General features: G+C 41.1%; 1 protein-coding gene across 8 annotated transcripts in view; it reads right to left on the bottom strand.

Annotated features, from left to right (window-relative positions):
- Positions 1 to 21,969, bottom strand: part of nkain1 (sodium/potassium transporting ATPase interacting 1) — a 548,201-nt gene that overhangs the window by 427,984 nt on the left and 98,248 nt on the right. Inside the window, exon 1 of one of the 8 annotated variants that reach the window (XM_072548012.1) lies at positions 5,362 to 5,451. The exons of the other annotated variants lie outside the window; for them this stretch is intronic. The gene's annotated coding sequence lies outside the window, so the exon portion shown is untranslated. Of the gene's footprint in view, positions 1 to 5,361; positions 5,452 to 21,969 lie in introns of those variants that run through there. 8 annotated transcript variants of the gene reach the window in all.

Raw genomic sequence — 21,969 nt, 5'->3', positions numbered from 1 at the left:
TATTTCAAACTACTGTTTTCAGCATCTTTTCAAGAAGGGCGTTCCAACGACTCTCAACAATTGAGTCCTGGGATGACAAGGTGTGAGGAGAGATTGAATCCATTAGGATTATATTCACTGGTGTTTAGAAAAATGAGGGGAGGGGGGAATCTCAGACACCTGTAAAATTCTTAAAATGATTGGACAGCTTATATACAGAAAGGATGTTCTTGATGATGGAGGAGTCCTGAACCAGGAGTCATGGTTTATGGAATAGGGGTAAATCTTTTAGGACTGAGAGGAGGAGAAAATTCTTCACCCAGGGAATGGAGAGCCTATGGAATTCACTACCACAGAGGGTGGCTGAAGCGAAACCCACTATGTATTTTCACAAAGGAGGTAGATGTAGCTCTTCTGACAAAACGGATTCAGGTATTGAGCTTGATGATCAGCCATGACCACATTAAATGGTGCAGCAGGCTGGGGGGGGGGGATTGAATGGCCTTCTCCTGCTCCTGTCGTCTATGCTCCTCTGAGGAAGAATGTCACCACATTTCTGTAGTAAATGGGCAACCACCTTATTTTACAGACAACTGACCTCCTGGTTCTGGATTCTCCTGTAAGAGGAAACAGCCTTTCCACATAAGCTGGGAGCACGTGCTCTTCATAAAAGGTTGCTATTTATATCGAGAAAGGGCAGCAGATAATTTAGTCACCAAGTGCAGACGATGTGCCAGCAACATGCTACTGTTGAGTCACTTTACCCTGGACTGATCCACAGAGGAAGGAGACATCAATGGCATTTCAGTGGCAACTGTGTTATTTCAATACAGGCCCCACTGAGTTTTGTTGCATTCATAGCTTGTCTCCTGGGTTCTACACCAAACTCAATATTTTACAGTCAGTTTATTAACAATCAAACCTCTGTGGGACACAAAGGCAATTTCTTTGCAGTGGCATTGTTTCCCCACCTGGTATTACTCTAGTTTAATCATTTATCTGCTAGACTCATTCAGTGTACATAGTGGACTCTAAAGTCATCATAAAATATCAATTTGCTGAACTCTTTCCAAATAAATATAAATATCTGTAGACTGTGAGATATTTTAGTTCATCTTTCATAGCATGTAACTAGCTGCAGTCTGGGCATCTGGAATACGGGGCACACTTTGTGGACTTAAGGTATACCCAATGCCTGTAGTTTGCACTATTAGTGATGGAGATGGCCGTGCACTTCAATAGAGCGCCATGCTTGCCCAACTGATTTCTTTAAATTTAGCAAGAAAGTGCTAATATTTGTGATGGCCTTACGTCTGAATAGTTTAATGTTCAGTGTTCGGAATGAATGAAGGACATGTTCAAAGTTTGTGAAATGATTTGTAGCTCGGATGCTCGTTGTTGTGGTTCTGTTCGCCGAGCTGGGAATTTGTGTTGCAGACATTTCGTCCCCTGTCTAGGTGACGTCCTCAGTGCTTAGGAGCCTCCTGTGAAGCGCTTCTGTGATCTTTCTTCCGGCATTTGTAGTGGTTTGAATCTATCGCTTCCGGTTGTCAGTTCCCGCTGTCCGTTGTAGTGGCCGGTATATTGGGTCCAGGTCGATGTGCTTATTGATTGAATCTATGGATGAGTGCCATGCCTCTAGGAATTCCCTGGTTGTTTTCTGTTTGGCTTGTCCTATAATAGTAGTGTTGTCCCAGTCGAATTCAACACGGGAGTCTGATAATTTCATGGATCACATAGCCATAAAGAGGGCAGGGTCAGAAGAGGTGGTGCAGGAATTTTCTAAGAATAGAGTACATACCAATTGCTGTTCAGCATTAAAAAGCAGAAGGGTGATAACCAACATTCATACAAAGTTTTTTCATTTGATTGGGCTCACAATTTTAGTGCACACAGCCAGACATTTGCAATCATTTAAAAGACCTGTGTGGGTCTTGAGCAAATGCATTTTGCGCAAACATGTGACTTAGTGATGACTCCTTGGTGGGGACAGACCAGATTACAACAATATGGGTTAACTGCTGTGTAAGTCTAGAAATACATTGAATTGGTGATAAGAATGGGATAAAGCACATAAATTAACACATAATGTATATGGCACCCTTAGGCACCCGTCTTCATTTTATTCATTTAAGGAAAAGTGAGACAAAGACAAGACACAAGAATGGAAGGACATACTGATCAGGTTGGACGCAGAGGTCTGGGAAGGGGTTCATGTGGAACCTTACCACTGACAGGATGGAAACAGACAATACATCCTTTAAACTTGATGACTATCTGGCCCACGAAGTATAATTGTAATCCTGCTCTCATTCCCTTTTATCACCAAATCATTCTTCAAAGTTGACATGGTCTCAACTTCATCACTGACTCCACAAATGCATTCCACAGCCACACAAATGTTCCTGTTTGAGAAATGTTTCTATTTCTCTCTGGCTTAAACTGCTCACAAAGATTACAACAGAAATATTGTCCACACCACCCTGACTGCTGATCACCGTATTGCGTGGCATACTCAGCATAATGGCTCATCATTTTTGCTACCACCATTCTCTTTTAGGGTAAGAGTTTATAGCGCAGGTTTGGTGCTGGAGGAGAAAACTACTGGCTAGTTTAACGATCACACACCCTTGTCTTAAGCAAGATGTAGTTTAGTGCATGTCAGGGCAGCACGGTGGCTCAGTGGTCAGCGCTGCTGCCTCACAGCACCAGGGTCCCAGGTTCAATTCTGGCCTCGGGTGACTGTCTGTGTGGAGTTTGCACATTCTCCCCATGTCTACGTGGGTTTCCTCTGGGTGCTCTGGTTTCCTCCCACAATCCAAAGATGTGCAGGCCAGGTGAATTGGCCATGCTAAATTGCCCATAGTGTTTGGTGCATTAGTCAGAGGGAAATGGGTTTGGGTGGGTTACTCTTCAGAGGGTCGATTGTTGACTTGTTTGGCCGAAGGGCCTGTTTCCACACGGTAGGGAATCTAATCTAATCAGCCACAAAGTAGATAAACACCAATGGTAATGATGCTGTTACAGAGACTATGAAGAGGACTTAAATTTTATGTTTCACACCTTTGAGATCTTAAGCTGTTTTCCTAATAAATGCATACGAAACCATCATAACAGAGTGCTTCAGGCATTCTTTATATTAACTCTTTCAGACCTTACATGATAGAAAGGACAAGAGATATGCCTTTACAATTGGTACACCATTAAATCTTCTTGTCTACTTCTTTGTTTCTAAGCCCCATTTCCCCCACAGGAATCACTGTACACTTGGTTATTTACCTCAGAAATTCCTTCCATAAATTAATCTACCTCTTTTAAGAGGTTCTTCAAAGCCTGGGGCTGGGGCTGTTTTCCTTGGTGTGTCAGAGGTTGAGGGATAACTTTATAGAGGTTTATAAAATCATGAGGGGCAAGGTCTTTTCTCTGGAGTGGGGGAGTCAAGAACTAGAGGGCATAGGTTTAGGGTGAGAGGGGAAAGATTGAAAGGGACCTAAGGGGAAACTTTTTCACACAGAGGCTGGTTCGTGTATGGAATGAGCTGCCGGAGGAAGTGGTGAAGGCTGGTATATTTACAACATTTAAAAGACATCTGGATGGGTATATGAATAGAAGGGGTTAGAAGGATATGGATCAAGTGGTGGCAAATGGAACTAGAAGGGTCTGTTTCCATGCTGTATATCTCCATGATTCTATGTCCTTGTGTGCCTCTGTACCAAAATTGGTTTGTTAATGTTCATTTGAAACTTATTGGGAAAATCTTCAGCACATTGAAGCAATACATAGAAATATAAGTTATTGTTGTTTTAATACCTTCTGTGCTATGCCATGGTAGTACTCGCAATAAATAGACCTAGGTACATGCATGGAGTGCAAAAACACTGAGTAATTATCCTTCACTACAAAGCATAAAACAGGGTTCTGTTGACAACCCATGTCTTTGAATTACTTGCACAAACCAGCAAACCTATTCAAAACGGAGTCCATTTCACTGCTGGTAGCAGCCCCCCTGCTGCAATAAACAAGCTCATGTTTTATTCACTAGCTTTTATTCATCTGTTTCATTTTCACCATAACATATTTCTGTAATCAACAAATCAGGGCCTGCAGAGATCCGGGATGCCTCAGCGCTGGCCATCATTGTGCTGAATGTTAGATGTCATTTAGTTACTATGGAAATTGTTCAGGCACTGGATCGGTCGACGTTGCATTCCCTGTAGAATATCTGGCGAGACGCATAATAATTAGGATAATATGTAACTCAGAAAAAGGCGTTTGGATTCAGCTGTTTTGCTCAGGGCTTTGATAGTCTGAGGTGAAAGCCCCTCTGCAGACAAGAATAATAAAAGGGAGGGATTGTATGAGTGAAGAAAACCAGTCCGTATGTGTGCGCGAGACAGAATGAGAGGGTGACCATGTGTGTGCAAGAGTGAGTATGAGAGTGTGTGGCTCTGTATGTGTATGAGAAAGTGTGCATGTATGTGTGAGAGAGAGTGTGACAGAGTGAGAGAGTGTGTGTGTGTGAAAGAGAGACACAGAATGTGGGAGTAAGCGTGTGTGTGCGTGTGAGAGTGAGTTTGTGTATGCAAGAAAGTGAGTATCTCTATGTATGTGTGAGAGAGTGTATGTGTGTGAGAGTGAGTGATTGTATGAGAGTGAGAGGGTGTGTATGTGAGAGCGAGTGTGTGCGTGAGAGGGTGTGAGCGAGTGTGTGCGTGTGAGAGTATGAGAGAGAGAGAGAGGCAGAGAGTGCGCGCAAGAGAGAGAGAGAGAGAGGGGGAGACAGGATGTGGGAGATTCAGCCTGTGTGTAAGAGTGTCTGTGTCTGTGACTGTGTGCATGTGTGAGAGACAGAGAGAATGAGTGAGTGAGTGAGAGAGAGAGAGAGACTGTGTGCGTGTGTGTGTGTATGTGTGTGTGGGAGAGAGAGAGAGAGAGAGAAGAAAACTAGTCCGTGTGTGTGTAATGTGTGTGTAATGTATGTGACAGAGAGAGAGAAAACCAGTTTTTGTATATGTGTGGGAAGAAAACCTGTGTGTTGAAAAATAAAGTCTCTGTGTGCATGTGAGAGAAGGTGTGAGAGTGTGATTGAGTTTGTGTGTGAGTGAGTGCGTGTGAATGTAAGTGTGGGTGAAGAAAACCAGTCAGTGTAAAGCTAAACTTTTTGTTAGTTTGGCAGCTCCAATATGATAACAGGATGACTGCTCATTAACAAACTCCCAGTTCAGATGCTGTAATGTTCATAAGCACTCAAAAACTGGATTTCTTCATGACTGAGCAGAGATGTTCCAAAACTTCGAGATTCTCCAGTATTGCAACAAGGTGCAGTGTATTTAAAAAGAACAAATTAAAATTGACAGAAAATAGTTTATTTAAAATACATACCTGCCCTCAACAGCTTAAATCATACCCAGAGACTGCAGCAGTTCAGTACCATTTTCACAAGGAATAGAGGATAGACAATTCCAGCACCACTAATCCAGAATCTGGTTTCCAGCATCTGCAGTCATTGTTTTTACCTCCTGAATAAACCTCAGGTCTAGCCAGCAATACCTACATCCCAGAAGAAAATAAATATATATAAAAAAACACTTTCACAAAGGAAAAGGCTGTCTCACCTGAGTCCCTTGTTAAGCATGAAACTGTCAACACAACACAAATCAGGTTCACTTTACAGACTCACTCCTGGGATGGCAGGACTAACACATGAAAGGAAACTGGATCAGTTCAAACTATATTCCCTGGAGTTTAGAAAAATGGGGCTGATGTGAAAGGGGTTGGATCACACAAAATTCTAACAGGACTAGACAGGGTCAATTCAGGACAGATGATCCCAATGACCAGAGAGTCCAGAACAATGGATCACAGTCGAAGGAAATAGAGTACACCATGTAGGACTGAGCGGAGGTTAAATATCGTCATCCAGAGAATGGTGAGCCTGTGGAATTCTCTGCCACATAAAGTGGTTGGGGCCAAAATATTGAATGTTTTCAAGAAAGAGTTAGATGTAGTTCTTAGGGCTAAAGGGATCAAAGGGTACGGGGGGGGGGGGGAAAGTGGGAACAGGGTACTGAGTTGGATGATATTATTGAATGGTGAAGCAGGGAGAGACTGGCAGTTGTCAGCTGTTAGTAACAATTGGGTTATGAAGTTATAATGTTTATTACTCGGTGCTGAAATAAATTAGTACAGGGGACAAGGAACAGTTGATATCACCTCAAAATACTTAAGCAGTACAACAAGGTACAGTCCGAGGATTGTCAACTTGAATGACAAGCATTCCATCATTGGTATCCCATCTCCAACAACACCACCCAGTTTATTTTATTTCACGCATGCTCTTATAACCAAAACAAAGGCTTGGACCTTTGGTATGACAGAGGGGCTCTTTTTGAAAGGTCCTGACTCCAAGATTCCTTATCTCATTTCCAAGCTTCCTGGAGTCCATTAGGGCCTGTTAAAAGGCTTTGAGTTCCAAGCCCCCATCTTCCAGTCTCAACCTGGTCAGTCCCACAGGGAAGACTAGCACATGCTAAGTCTTCTGCAATTTTCCAGGGATTGGGCGAGCTTTTTAAAGAGCTGTCACTCATTGCAGAGGTAGGAATTATTTTCTGCACAAACAAACCTTTTTGAAAGGCAAATTCAATAAAACGTCCTCATACTGCCTATGTCAGGCTGTCGGAGGTTGAGGGATGATTTTGTAAAGGTTTATAAAATCATGAGGAGCATAAGTAGGGTGAACAGTTCAGGTCTTTTTCCCAGGGTAGAGGAATCCAACACTAGAGGGCACAGGTTTAGGGTGGGAGGGGAAAGATTTAAATGAGACCTAAGGGGTAACATTTTTCAAGCTGAGGGTGATGTATGTACGGAATGAGCTGTCAGAGGAAGTGATGGATGTTGGTACGATTACAACATTTAAAAGGTATCTGGATGGGTATATGAATAGGAAGGGTTAAGGGGGAATATGGGCCAAGTGCTGGCAAATGGGACCAGATTAATTTAGGATATCTGGTCAGCATGGATGAGTTGGACTGAAGCTATTTCCGTGCTGTAGAGCTGTATGACTCTAATGACTGTGTTCTATCATCCACCCCATAGTCCTCAGGCTTCCTGTGTCAAACTATGGTACCTCTATGCCCACTACCCCACTATACATTGTATGGAACCAATACCAATAGTGACAACAGACTTGGCAAAACAAAACCTTTAGAAAAAATTCCTTCATTCATAACTATGCACTATGATTTAAAAATGTCCTTTTATTACAGGGCCATAAAAGTGTCGATCACTCAGATTTTAAAGAACCATCAGTAAGCACTTGAAACCCCAATCTTGTATAAGTAAACCAAGTCAAATGCACAGAGATCCAGACCACGTTTTCTGAGGCTCAGCTGTTGAAACAGGTTAGTGGATTTCTGTCATCTCAAACATGAATGCATGATAAAGGAGTTGGTGATGGAGGGTCATACACTGAGTGTGGGGGGGCATGGACTATGGGTGCAACCAGCATTTAGAGAGTGTGGGCATGAGGTACAATGATTAGAAGGCCTGGTTTCTTCATTATAACAAGAATAAAGACCATCAATGCCCAGAACCTTTAGAACAGCCATGAAAGGGTCTTCAGAAAGAAGCCCACTGCTTCTCATTCATCCTGAAACAATACAGGAATGAAAGAATATTTCCAATGGTCGTGAGTTATCCAATGTTTAAAAGTTTCTTCTCTTTCAAAGTTATTGTAGTAATCCTTTTGTTCTAAATGCAGAAATGTCAGTGGGTGAATTTAAATTCAGGAGATGCACAAAAAAGAAATATCTGACTGGATTTTGATATCTCCGTACAGCTTTAGATCTTTCTGTCTTTGAAAGGAGATGAAGGTGTTCATTTTACTGACAGCATTGCTGATTTTTTTTTCTTTTTGTAGAGGACTATGTGCCTGTATTAAGCCAGCAATATTTTAATCGAGCTAATTGCCTTTATTGTAACCAACATGCGATGCAAGTTTGACTTGATTTTCCTCATTTTCAATTTTATTGATTGGAAATAAACTCTGAGTGTTCCATTTGCATGGCCTTATTAATCTGCGTCACTATTTTGTATTTTGGACTCTCAGCCCCTTTACTCTCCTATCCCATATAAATTGCTTCCCGATTATAGGGGACCTCTTTATTTTATTATCAAAATGTAATGCCTCACGCATCACTTTTGCAATCATTTGTCAATTATATGTCCACTGTAATTGTACTCATGTCGACCTGTAACGCTACCATTATCCTTCGCTCTCGCTATTTCTCCTAATTTGGTAATGCTCACAATTTAGAAATTATGCTTTAGCTTCAACAGTCTAAACCGTAAATATAAATTGTGTCTAATTCTGGCATTGAACCATGTGCACCCACACATTTAATTTGGTTTGATTTGATTTATTGTCACAAATATTTTGTTACAAAATAGAGTGAAAGAAGTGTTGTATAGTGTCGCCACTCCCCACCGCCATCTTAAAACATAGAAAAAGAAACCAAAACATAGAATATAAAGGCAGGACAATAAAGAAACAAAAAGAAAATGTGTCCAACTTTACAGTCCTTTTTGGGAAGTGCTCTGCTATAGGCTGTGGGCCTGGTGGTGAGACACGAGTCTCCATTGCCGCATTGCTGCTGCTGGAATGGAAGTTGCCAATCTTCAGCACCACCTTGCCTTCACCTATGTTCTCACCACTATGATTCCTTGCTGGACCTTGACAATGCAGATGCTACTGATGCCACCAGGTACTGCACTGGCCCTAACCCACCTCCTCTGCCGCCATAATGCTGCTTTGAGCCCACCTCTCCAATGCAACTGGGTCTCATATTGGACCAAAACTCACCTCCATCATCACCTCCATGAACTAACCTACCTTCTGCTACCTTTCAACTCCACATTCTTTCAAAATCAGCCAACTATTCTTTTCAAAACATGCATCTTTCTCCCCTTATTTGCCAAAGGGGACTCCAATCATATTTATTCTAATATTTAACTTAGAGTCAATTACAAGTGATTAAATCAAATGCGTGATTCATTGTTGTGATCTATCTGATCCTGAATCATTAGCATTTCAGGCAGTTATTTCAAATGTTCCAGCTTGTGACTTTAAACATGTTAGTTATCATCTGAAATGTGCAAAACAACAACTGACCAAGCAGCACGTGCTTCTCATTCATGATCACTTACCAATGTTTCCCAGAGGGCATTGTTCACTCCTTCCAGGAGTTGCAGTAAATTTGTGTGCAGTGTTATGGGCAAAGTCTGATCTCAATGGAGATGGTTCTGAAACCACTCTTCCATCATCTGACGGGAGTATTTGGCAATTTGCTCAATGCGAATATTACTGGCATAGTACAAGTGCATATTCCACCAAAACACAACCAGCAATGTTGGCAATAAAGTGGCTATTATGATGTCCCATCAGTGGGTGATTCCATGCACACAGTCTGTTTCGAAAGTAGGTTCCTCTGCTACAAATGAAGGCTTACAACTGCAGTTCTCCAATAGCTAGCTAAAACAAACAGTCATCGGGAGAGAGTGGCCTTCTAAGATTTTGCATTGATCTAAATACCATCTGCATAGACCAGGAAAGAAACTTCATTAAAGCCTCAGTATGATGAGATGGCCATTGAATACCTTTTCAAATGAATGGCTGCTTCATACTTGCCTTTCCCTTCAGAGTACCGAGGAACCAACGAATTTACAATAGCTATTATTCACTGCGGCTGGTTTCTGCTCATTTGCATATTCATGATAGTCCAAGGAGTGATTATGGAGCAGAGAAATGCCTACCGAGGAATTTTGTTCTTTTCAATGTGCAATTTAATATTTTCTCTTTAAAAATTACAGTCCCTCGTTTGCATAACTATTGCAGTCTCAAATGTGCTGCTCCAACCTTCATAAATATTAGTTATTGCTGCAACTCTGAACATCGAATGGAACTTTAAATGGGGCTGCCATATCCCTGGGGGCAATGATCTCGAAGGAAATAAGACAAAGTCATGGGGAGGAAGGAGGCCCCACGAACAGACCTCAAACTGGGTGCTGTAGTACACCTACAAAATGACCTGGAATCCCTGAGCATCCCAGACACCCATCCCATCCCTGGTGGAAAACCTTCAGGGTCACAGATCTCAGGCTGATTGAGGTCCAAATATTTTTCAGGAATTCTCACACAGCAAAAGCCCAGATAATCAGCAATGTTCAGTTGATCATTATCATCCCTGTCTCTTCTTCAAATAGCCCCATGAGAGATTTTTATGCTCATGTGACAGGGCTTATTGTTGCAGTACAATGTATAGGTGGTACAGACTGTTGCTACTCTGCAGCAGTAATAAAAGGAATGATGTTGGGTGGGATGGATGTTAACATTCAAGAAGCTCAACACCATCTAAGACAACGTCATCTATTTGTCTCAAAAGCAAGTGACAATATTCCATTCCATGGCCAGCCACACTTCATAGATTATGAAAAGGCTCTGGGGAGTCTAGAGGCAAGTGGCTTTTGACCAACTCTTGCAGCCACAGTATGTGTGTGCCTGGTTAAGTTTCTGGTCAGTGGTAACCCCTTCCTCCTCAATGTGTTCATGCAGGGAAATTCAGCAAGGGTGATCCTATTGAATGTCATAAATGAAGTGGCTGGATTGTCTCTCTTGTTGGAGACGGCTATTGGTGACATTTACAATTGCTACTTGTCCAAGTAGCCCAAGCCGGAATGTTGACCAGGTCTTGCTGTATGTTACACAGTGACCAGCATAAAGTCCTACTTATGGTCTTAAAATGCAGAGAAGATCATTGATAAAGCAGTTGAAGATTCTTTGGCTGAGGTCATAACTTGAGGGACTGCTGCAGTGGCAGCCTGTATGCGAGCTGGAATAAAATGGTAAATCGGGCATTTTATAAATCATTTTATGAGACAGCAAGGAAAGGAAATATTTCCCCCACTTTGATTTTCTAGAGCCCTTCCTTTCTCAAAACCTCATCTTCAGGTCAAAACTGACCTTCATGTATTATATCAGGTTGCACTTTGCAGACTGTAGAGCCAAATGCAAATCCCATATCTATGTGCACAATTTTCAATGCCATTATAAACTCAAAAATATAGTTCACACACAATTACAGACATTGAGGTCCAAAGAGTATTATTGGCCTTGCGATGTTAACGCTGTTTCTATCTCCTCAGATGCTATCAGAGCAGCAAAGTTTCCCTTGCACTCTCTCTTTTTATTTAAGACCTCCAGTATCTTTCTTTTATTACAATTGTAAGCATTACCATACTAACTTGATTAGCCTGCTAAATGGGGTGACCTGTAGATATTTTTTAATCGACCTGTTCAGGGATGTCAAAACACACCTCTGGAGCAGGTGGGACTTGAATCTGGGCTGGAGACACTGTCAGTGCACTAGCAGATCCTCTGGAATGAATTGTAACAAATCAACAAATTTGCATTTACTTTGGCACAAGTTTTCTGAAAAAAAATTAATGAATCTTAATGATTCCTAATATCACTAATGTACAAGCCAGCCAATAACTTTGACACCTCCAATTGTGGATTGGCAAAAAAGGTGACAGACAATTGCAAAATTGCAACTCGCAAGTAATCTTCCTGTGTCTCTTATAATGTTGCTGCATTTGTAAGTTAATTGCCCATTTGATTGCTTTAGGTAAGTTACTAATAAACAAAATAACAACGTGGTAATTGTAAAACTCAGTGCTGAGTCAGAGAAATTAAGTGAAGAGTCTGAACCCTTGAAGTTGAGAGCTGTTGTTGCAGACCTTAGATAGGTAAAATTTTAAACATTCACAAGCTGAGTAACAGTGCACATCACAGGGTGCATTGCCACAGCCTTAATGGCTTCAGTATGGTGAAATATCCAAATGCATTTCAGGGGAACATTATCAAACAAATTTAACACTGAGTCAGACAGAACCGATAGGACAAGTTCTCCGAAGGTTTAAAGCAGTATCCAAGAAAGAGATATGGAGAGACGGAGAGAAAGAAAGAAAGAAAGAAAGAGATATGGAGAGAAAGAAAGAGAGAGAAAGAAAGAGGGAGAGAAAGAGAAAGAAAGAAGGTTGATCTTGCCTGAAATCAGCAGAGCTTTGAAGTCAAAGTACTGAAATGTCTGAGATTGTTGAAAAAGTAAACACTTTGTAACAGATTGTATGGTAATGGTTAGGATCATTTGTCAGATACCCTCAATGATAAACATGATCAGTTTAAGTGATGCGGATTCTATGTCAAACCATTTATTAACCTTCCTTAGGATGGAGAGGATTCCGTGGCCAGTGTTAGAAAGAGGACGTAAGCATTTTCCCTGCCATCTTTAACCAATATTCAATCCTTTGTCCACACCTCCAACCGTCCGATCATTCCATTGATGCTGTTTGTGGGCACCTTGCTTTGGGAAAACTGGCTCCCATATTTCCCACATTCCCATATCACAGAAGCAATTCTACTTCAAAAAACAATTCATTGGCTGGAAAAGTTCTGGGACATCCTGATGGTGAAAGGTTCATTCAGGTGTTAAACCTTTTGAAGTTAGATTAGATTACTTAGTGTGGAAACAGGCCCTTCGGCCCAACAAGTCCACACTGACCCGCCGAAGTGCAACCCACCCAGACCCATTCCCCTATATTTACCCCTACACCTAATACTATGGGCAATTTAGCATGGCCAATTCACCTAACCTGCACATTTTTTTTTGAATTGTGGGAGGAAACCCACGCAGACACGGGGAGAATGTGCAAACTCCACACAGAGAGTCACCTGAGGCAGGAATTGAACCCAGGTCTCTAGCGCTGTGAGGCAGCAGTGCTAACCACTGTACCACCATGCCACCCATAAACAGTTATTTAAATCAGAGCTTTTTTTCTCCCCAAGTGGACATTTTGGAGTGTGATCACTGAGGTCAGAACAGAATAAACTAGTGAGGAATTTGAGGAGGAATCATGTTAATCTTTTATAAATCACCAGTTTCAGCTCAAGCAAAGTGTTCAGTTCTAGGAACCACAACTTAGACAAAACGTCAAAGTCTTGAAGGAAGTGCAGAGGAAATTGATGAGAATGAGATTTATCTGGAGAGAATCTTGATAGCGTTGGGGTCATGCTGAGATTGAAGAGCTCAAAAGCATAAATCCAAAATCCAACTCTACTCCAAAACCAGCTGGCCAGAGGTCAGCAGCTCTGGTGCTAACAGCACCACCAGTAATCCTGGTGGCTGTCAGTAATGCACCAAAGATCCCAGTAGGGATCATAATTAGATTCTGGACACCAGTGAGTGGCAAAAATGGGGGTCAGAATGGAGGGGTCATGACAGAGGAGTGGTATTGACAAACCCATTTCTGATACCAGTCCTTTCAAACAGGCACTGAGTACCCATCAACAAGATACACCATAACCATGTGGACACAGGCAAAGCCAATAGGGTTTGTTGGGACACATTCTGGAGACATTTTCTGAGTCTAATTGACATCCAACAGATGTGTTGCCTGCACTAGCCCCTTCGCATCTCCCAGTTAAACTCTACGTGTTTTACCACCAACTACTAACTTTTTGGACCACCACCACATTTCCCGTAACAACAACTCCTGAGATTATCCATTTCCCGAGGAACTGAACTATCATAAAGGGCTTAAAGAAAAGAAAATGCAGATTACCTTAAAAAAGCTCCCTCACCAATGATATCACTCAATTGCTGGGAAGAAATATAATTAACTTTGCAGCTGATTGCATTTGCCTATTTTACAAAATCTTTGATAGTAAAATCAGTGATGGTATTTTTAAAGACAGTTCAAATTACAAGAGTACACCCATCCTGTTCCTAGCCAGGCTGATGCTTATTTTAGACAATTATTATACAAGTAAGTTTTCAACAGGCTTTTTCTTTGAGTTCTTGTCATTTACATACCTGCTCTCAGCACTTATAATTCTGATTTGAGAAATTGTACAGATTGGTCTCGTAAGTTAACTCAAAAAGGGCTTCTTGTTGTTTAAAGTTTAAATCAGTGACTAAGAAACCAGGACCCTTGTGAATTGCAAGTGTTGTACAGGTAACTCCCAGTATAGACCACCTTGCTGCATAAGGGAATTGTCAGCAACTTTAGTTTCTCTTTTCTTTTTCACCCCAATAACAGAAGGTAGCAATGCCATTCTGTTGTTCAACACTAAGGAGGGAGCATCATCATCTTGGTTGCTTGTGGGCAAGGATGACTCTCTCCCACTCTCAGTGTGAGTCGGTAATATGGCAGTACAGAGCGACAAGGCTACTGCAAGCTCAGTTACACTTGCGGCAGAAGGTATTCATGGTAATGGGTGGGTAGGGAATTGGTGTAGCGGCGCGCTCCTTTCGCTGCTTTCACCTGGCTTCTATGTTTTTCCTGACGGCAAGTCTCGAGGATATTCTCAACACCTTCCCAAAAACATACTCTCATTTGCTATTCCTGCCAAAGGCGAGGGATAAGTAAATCTCCTTATCTGGGGATCCGTGTGGGCAATTCATTATGAGTTAACTTACAGGTACAGCAAATAAAAGCAAATTGGATGTTTGCCTTTATTGTAAAGGGTTTGGAGTGCAGAAATAGGGATTGTCTTTGCAATACACAGACCTCTGCTCGGACCACATCTCTCCATAGTTTGGGTCTCATTGCTATAAAGGCCTTAAAGGGGGCCATGGGAACAAAATTTCACTGGACGGGGCATGGTGAGGGAGGTGATGGTTTAGGAAGATATTGTCATGTAGAGTGACAATAAAGCTTGCCATTATTATATATTCATAGAGTCATAGAGCTAGACAGAATGGAAACAGACCCTTTGATCCAACTTGTCCATGTCAACCAGTTATGCTAAATTAACCTAGTCTAATTTGCCAGTATTTAGCTTGTATCCCTCTAAGCCCTTCCTATTCATATACCCATCCAGATGCCTTTTAACTGTTGTAATTGTACCAGCCTCCATCACTTCCTCTGCGTGGAAAAGATGTGCCTTACATCCCTTTTATATCATTCCCCTCTTACCTTAACCTATACCCTCTAGCTTTGGACTCCCCCACCCTGGGCAAAAGACCTTGTTTATTTCCCCTATCTATACCCCTCATGATTTTATAAACCTCTATAACGTCACTTCTCAGCCAATGACACTCCAGGGAAAACAGCCCCAGCCTATTCAGCCTCTCCCTATTGATGGGAAACCAGAATTGCACACAGTATTCCAAAAGTGGCCTAACCAAAGCTCTTCACAGCAGCAACATGAAATCTCATCTCTTATACTCAGTGCACTGACCAATAAAGGCAAGTGTACCAAATGTTCATTGGAAGTTTGGAAGAATGGGCTGTGGGATTTCAATACAAAGTAGAAAAGATTCTGAGAAGGCCCCCAGATTAGAAGCTCTGAAAATGCATCCCTCACGAGAATTCATGAGGTTTGGGTGGGAAAGTGAAGACCAGGCACAAGTGTAGTGAATGATGCAGCAGATGTTGCAGTAACTGAGGGGCAGAATGGCTGACTCCTGCACCAATTTCTTGTGTTCTTAATTCAACATAAATAAAAATGCACAAATATCAAGCATCCATGGGAAAAAAAAAAGAGTCTTTGGTTACGAAAGCATACGGAAGGGATGATGGGGATAGTGAATTAGATCAAAACTTAAGTGTTTTCTCAGTTGTTGATTGACCTTGAATTTGTGTTTCAGAATCCAATTTTAGCACTTTTAAAAAATATGGTAATACCCAAACTGATGCTCTCACCAGATGCATTATTCAAATCTCCCAGTTTCTAAGTTTTTTGAAATGTGTACCTGGTTGGGTTTGTTCTAAAGTTGTCTCAGAACGGACATGAAAATATAACTTTTGTTCATCCACATGAAGTAATGTTCAAACCAAGGTCATTGATTGAGAGGAGGTCATACATTGCATTCTTCACATAATATCCTCCTAAAATGCTAAAGGCAAGATGAGAGTTCATTTAATTAAAAACAGAAAGTGTTTGGGAAACTCAGCAGGGAACAGAGTGAACATTTCAAATCCAGTAGAATTCTTTGACAGGCAGATCATTATTTTTGTGCAACAAGTTACGCTGATCTGGGATACTTTGCCAGAAACGATGGTTAAACCAAGTTCAATAACTTTCCAAAAGGCAGTTTGATAATGTCTTGAAAGGGTAACATAAGGGACATCTTTGAGAGAGTTAGTACCGGGACAATGAACTCCTTCTGTACTGTATGAATTTATAATCAATGATCCTAGACTATAAATATCAGGAGTCATTTTCCACAATGGGCTACATCCACATAGTCTCGAACAGAAGACAGGCTGAACTGTAATGAATAGCATTAGGTTTATTACATTATTCTGAAGAGCTAGTTACATTGTAGAGATCCTGCAAAATCATTGGCTACAGTTCAGGCTATACTTAAGAGTAAATGCAGGATTGAGAGTGTGGTGCTGGAAAAGCACAGCAGGTCAGGCAGCATCCAAGGAGCAGGAGAATTGACATTTCTGGCATAAGCCCTTCATCAGGAATGAAGGGCTTATGCCTGAAACGTCAATTCTTCCAGCAAAACACTCTTGACTTTGATCTCCAGCATCTGCAGTCCTGATTTACTCCTCAAGAGTAAATGTGCATTACTGTTACTAAAACATTGTGATACACAACTTAGAAATAACTGAACAATTCGTACACATCACCATTAGAGCCTCCCATGAACAGTCCATTACATCCTGATGGATGGGATTTCTTGTTAAGAGTGCTTCTACGTTTGCTCAGGCATTGGATAGCACGTTTACTAAAAACATCTCAATATGTTCTAGAGGATTAATATTAAAAAGAATGATGCACAGCATGTAAGCTGACTAAATTCTCAATCACATGGGGATGAAGTACCAATGAGTATCCAAAAAGGGGAAAGAGCAAGAGGGAGGGTGACAGTTAGCAAATTCCAGAGTTTAGGGACTCAGGCACAGCTCCAATGATGGAGCAATTATATTTGCAGAGAACAAGTGGCTAGAATTTGTGTAGAAGATTACAGACAGGGAGTGTGGGTCAGGGATAGATTGAAATGAAGAATAAGTACACATTAGATCTTACTGTTATCTTAGACATTATATTTAAATAGTTGCTTGTGGGTGCAGAACTCAAGTACTAGTGAAAGAAAGACATTTTGTTGAAGTTTTTTTGTCTTGCACTCAGACAATTTTCAAGAACAGTAATTTAAGCCCAACTTGGCAATCAATCACTCCTGGAAGTATAAATGTTGTTCTTGCAAATTGTCCTGATGACAAGATAAAAAGCTTAAACACAACAAGTATTGTTTTCAGCAAGATTCGCATGCTGTTTACTCAAATGCAAGGCTTAGTGTAACATTCAGGCATTCCACACAAAACAGTTCTTCTGTATCGGGTCGATAAAGCAAACCTTCCAGAGAAGTGTGGAGGCACTTTGTTAAATGTCTAGAGTATTAATGGTGGGTTTTGTTTCACAGGAGAGTTAAATACAATTACTGGAGGGGGGTACAACATGAACAGGACACACCAATTCAAACCACAATCTGATTGGAAGGAAGAGGACACAAACCAAGAATTGATTTCTGCAGCTGGTGGTTTGTGATCATTTTTCATTTGTCTTTTTTAAGTGGCTATATGGTTAGGTTTCAGACTGGACTTGTGGCATTGTTTAAAGCAGCAGGATCTATCTGGCTATTAGGACTAAACACTTTGAAACATGAGATGCCCATGACTGGTCTAAGTTCAGATCTCTTCTCAGAAATGCTGAGTTATCCAAAGTGTTAAAATTTATCAGAATCAGTCAACTGACTGGTATTTTTAAAATGCCTTTATTCAACCACCTTATAAAAGATGTAGTTATACAACAAACAAAAAGAATAACAGTGCATTTTTCCTCTCCCCTAACTATTGTCTGCACAGCTACAATCTGCAAGGTGAGAAACTTTGTTAAAAAATAAAAATTAAAAGTGTGCTTATGGCAGGTGTCAGCTATTAAATTCAGCTGAGAAGCAAGCTGAATATGAAATGTTCAGAAGGGAAGTGAAAAAGCAAATATGAGAAGCAAAGGAGGAATTATGAAAAAATACCAGCAACTAATATAAAACGACTTTGCAGTTAAAAAAAAGTCGTGACAGATTAGACCCAATTAGGGACGAAAAGAGAGATTTACACTTAGACACAAGAAGTATGGCTCAGATGTTAAATTAATACTTTACATCTCTGTCTTTATCTCTTAGGACGATACCACCTCGGTCAGCGACAGAGGAGGAGACTCAGAACCATAAAAAGCTTTTAAAATTGATAAAAGGGGTATTGGATAAATTTTCAGGAATTAAAAGGTGATAAGAACCAGAATCAGATGAGATGCATTCAAGGATATTGAAAGAAGCAAGAGTGGAGTGAAAACATTAGAGGGATGTTGCTCACAAGTCATATCAAAGCAATAGACTGTTTCCTCTACATCGATTTTGGTTGTCATAGCAACAATCACTAATCTTCAAAAGGAAAGAAGAACATAAGAACTTGTAGCAGGAAGTGGCAATTCAGCCTCTCGAATCTACTTCACCACTTAATATGATCACAGCTAATCTCATCTCATCTCAGCCTCAACCCTACTTTCCTGCCTGCTCTCTATAATCCTTCAACTCATTAATAATTTGTCTATCTCCTCCTCACTCTGGGATGGTGAATTCCACAGTCGTAACCCTTTGAGAGAAATAATTCCTTCTTAGTTGTTTCAAATCTGGCACCCCTTAGCCCAAAACAATTATCTCTCATTGAAGATTGCCTTACAAGAGAAAACATCCACTTCATTACACACTGATGGAAGTATGCTACTCTTTGCAATCATTTAATGTTAGCCCAGAAATTTGAGGTATCAATGAATGTAATACTTTACACTTTAGTAATTTTAATGAACATCTGATGGATCTTTCAATACCATGTTATACATGTACTAGTTTCTTCTGTTTTGCAGGATAACATAACTCATCAGTTAAATGACACTAAATGCACATCATGGTTAACTGCAGTGGCTCTTTCCTTAAAAGAGTCCAACATCCTGAAGGTGAATATTTAGAAACATGACGGAAGGTCAACTGGTTAATGGCCTGAGACATTAAAGCATTCAGGCAATCAACAACATTAGTTCCTGTAAGTACAGATCTGTAGGTAAGGCGGAGACTAGCCAGAAGAGAAAATACTTGCCTTTTGTTTAAAATCAAAGTTAGAAGATCATGCTTTTCTTTAAAAAAAAAGCCGGCTATTGAGATTTTAATAGTTAGCTAAATGATCCACACCATGTAGCTCCAAAAAGGTATCCAGAATAAAAATGCAAGTTTCAAAACTCTATAAAAGAGTCTTCTACACTGACCAGCCTCACCTGTGTCCAGACATTAGTGGATTTTATAATTTCTTTCAGAGGGTTTGAGCTATAAGGAGAGGCTGAACAAGCTGGGGCTGTTTTTCCTGGAGTGTCAGAGGCTGAGGGGTGACCTTACAGAGTTTTACAAAATCATGAGGGTCATGGATAGGATAAATAGACAAAGTCTCTTCCCTGGGGTGGAGGAGTCCAGAACTAGAGGGTATAGGTTCAGAGTGAGAGGGGAAAGATTTAAAAGGGCCCTAAGGGGCAACCTTTTCATGCAGAGGGTGGTGCATGTATGGAATGAGCTGAATTGAACTGAGTCAAATTGCATTTATTGTCACGTGTACTGAGGCAAAGTGAAAAGCTTTGTCTTGCGAGCAATGAAGGCCGATTACAGAGTTAAATAGCATAGATGTGTAAATAATAATAGGTAAACAGCAACAAAAACAAAAACAAAAACACAAGGACAGGTGAATGTTAAGAGTTTGTGAATCCATTCAGTATTCTAACAACAGTAGGGTAGAAACTGTTTTGAAACTGGCTGGTGCATGTGTTCAGGCTTCTGTACCTTCTCCCCGATGATAGAGGTTGTAGAAAAGCATTGCCAGGGTGGGATAGATCTTTAAGAATGCTGGTGGCCTTTCCTTGACAGCGGGCCTGGGAGATGGATTCTATAGATGGGAGGTTGGCCTTTGTGTTTGTACGGGGCGAGTTCACCACTCTCTGTAACTATCTCCGATCTTGAATGGTACAGTTGCCATACCAGGTAGTGATACATCCAAATAGAATGCTCTCAATGGTGTACCTATAAAAGTTGGCAAGAGTTTTTGCCATCATGCCAAACTCCCTCAGCTGCCTGAGGAAGAGACGTTGTTGAACCTTTGTAACCAGTGCATCCACATGAAGAGTCCAAGAAAGTTTGTTGTGGATGATCACTCCCAGCAGCTTGACACTCTCTACTCGTTCCACCTCTATGCTATTAATGTGTAGGGGGGTTATGAGTAACATCCCGCCGAAAGTCAAAACTTTGGTTTTGCTAGTAATGAGAGCTAGGTTATTTTCAGTGCACCATCTTTCCAGGTCTTCCACCCTCCGTCTGTATCATCGCCATCTGAGATTCAACTGACTACAGTGGTGTCATCAGCAAACTTGGAAATGGAATTAGTCTGGTATTTGGCGACGCAATCAAGGGGGGCTGAGTAGCTGAGTACGCACCCCTGGGGGGGCTCCAATGTTGAGTGTTAGTGAGGATAAAATATTGTCCCCAGTCTTCACTGATTGTGTCCTGTGGGTCAGGAAACTAAGGATCCAATTGCAGAGCGTGGGCCTTAGTCTGAGATCACTAAGTTTGGTAATCAGCCTCAAGGGGATAATAGTGTTGAACGCTGAACAGTAGTCAATGAGTAGGATTCTTACGTAGCTGTTCTTGGTGTAAAGATGTTCTCGGGAGGATTGAAGGGCAAATGATATGGCACCTGACATGGATCTATTGGTCCGATAGCAAACTGGAGTAGGTCAAGTGTAGTGGGGAGGCTGGAATTGATTAATGCCATGAACAGCCTTTCAAAGCACTTCATGACCACTGAAGTTAGGGCCCACTGGGTGGTAGTCATGGAGACATGCTGCATGAGCCTTCTTAGGCACAGGGATGATGTTGACCCTCATAAAACTGCCAGAGGGTGTGGTGAAAGGTGGTACAATTACAGCATTTAAAAGTAATCTGGATGGGTATATGAATAGGAAGGGTTTAAAGGGATATGAGCCAAGTGCTGGCAAATGGTACGAGATTAGGCTAGGATATCTGGTTAGCATGGATCAAGGCTGATCATCAAACTCAGAACCCTTTTCCCAATTTATCCCAAAGCTCTTTGATCAATTTAGTCTCAAGATCTACATCTAAATCCATCTTGAAAACATTCAGTATTTTGACCTCAACTGTTTTCTGTAGTAGAGAATTGCACAAGCTCACAAATCTCTGGGTGAAGACATTTCTCCTTACTTCAGTCCCAAATGACCTACACTGAATCCTTAGACTGTGACCTCCTGATACTGGACTTCCTGGTCAGAAAGGTCATCCTTCCCGCATTTTTCCCTGTTTATCCCTGTTAGACTTTTATGGGAGTAGAATGAAGTCCAGGGTCAACCAAGTGAAAATGAAATTTCAGAAGGTGACCAGACTTTCTGTGGTGTTCTCCTCACCGACCACATCAACAGTAAAAAGCTATCAGACATGTGCCCACGAAAAGGCAGAATGACACACGAAAGTACAGGTTAAAAATATACACAAGCTCTAATACAAATATACTACCATGGCACTTTCGAAAGGACATGCGCCTGAACAAGTGGTGCTCAATATATAACCATAAGATTTATTACCGTTGAGATTAAAAGGCTACCAGAGATGTCAGTACATAAGTTGAATAATGAAGGTCTTGCAAAGTTCCTTCGGGGTCGGGGTCAATTTGTACTTCAAGATGAAAAGAGGTTAATTGTCGTTTTAAGTCTGTCCAAGAGAAAGGCTGTATTAGTGAGTACAGTGGGTTCTTTCTTGATTATATGTTTTTGGAGATAAGTCTCTTGATTAAACTTAAAATATAAGCCATAGC

Source organism: Chiloscyllium punctatum, chromosome 27 (genome assembly GCF_047496795.1).
Source record: "Chiloscyllium punctatum isolate Juve2018m chromosome 27, sChiPun1.3, whole genome shotgun sequence".
Classification (NCBI taxonomy): domain Eukaryota; kingdom Metazoa; phylum Chordata; class Chondrichthyes; order Orectolobiformes; family Hemiscylliidae; genus Chiloscyllium; species Chiloscyllium punctatum.
This window is presented reverse-complemented; position numbering and strand designations above follow the sequence as displayed.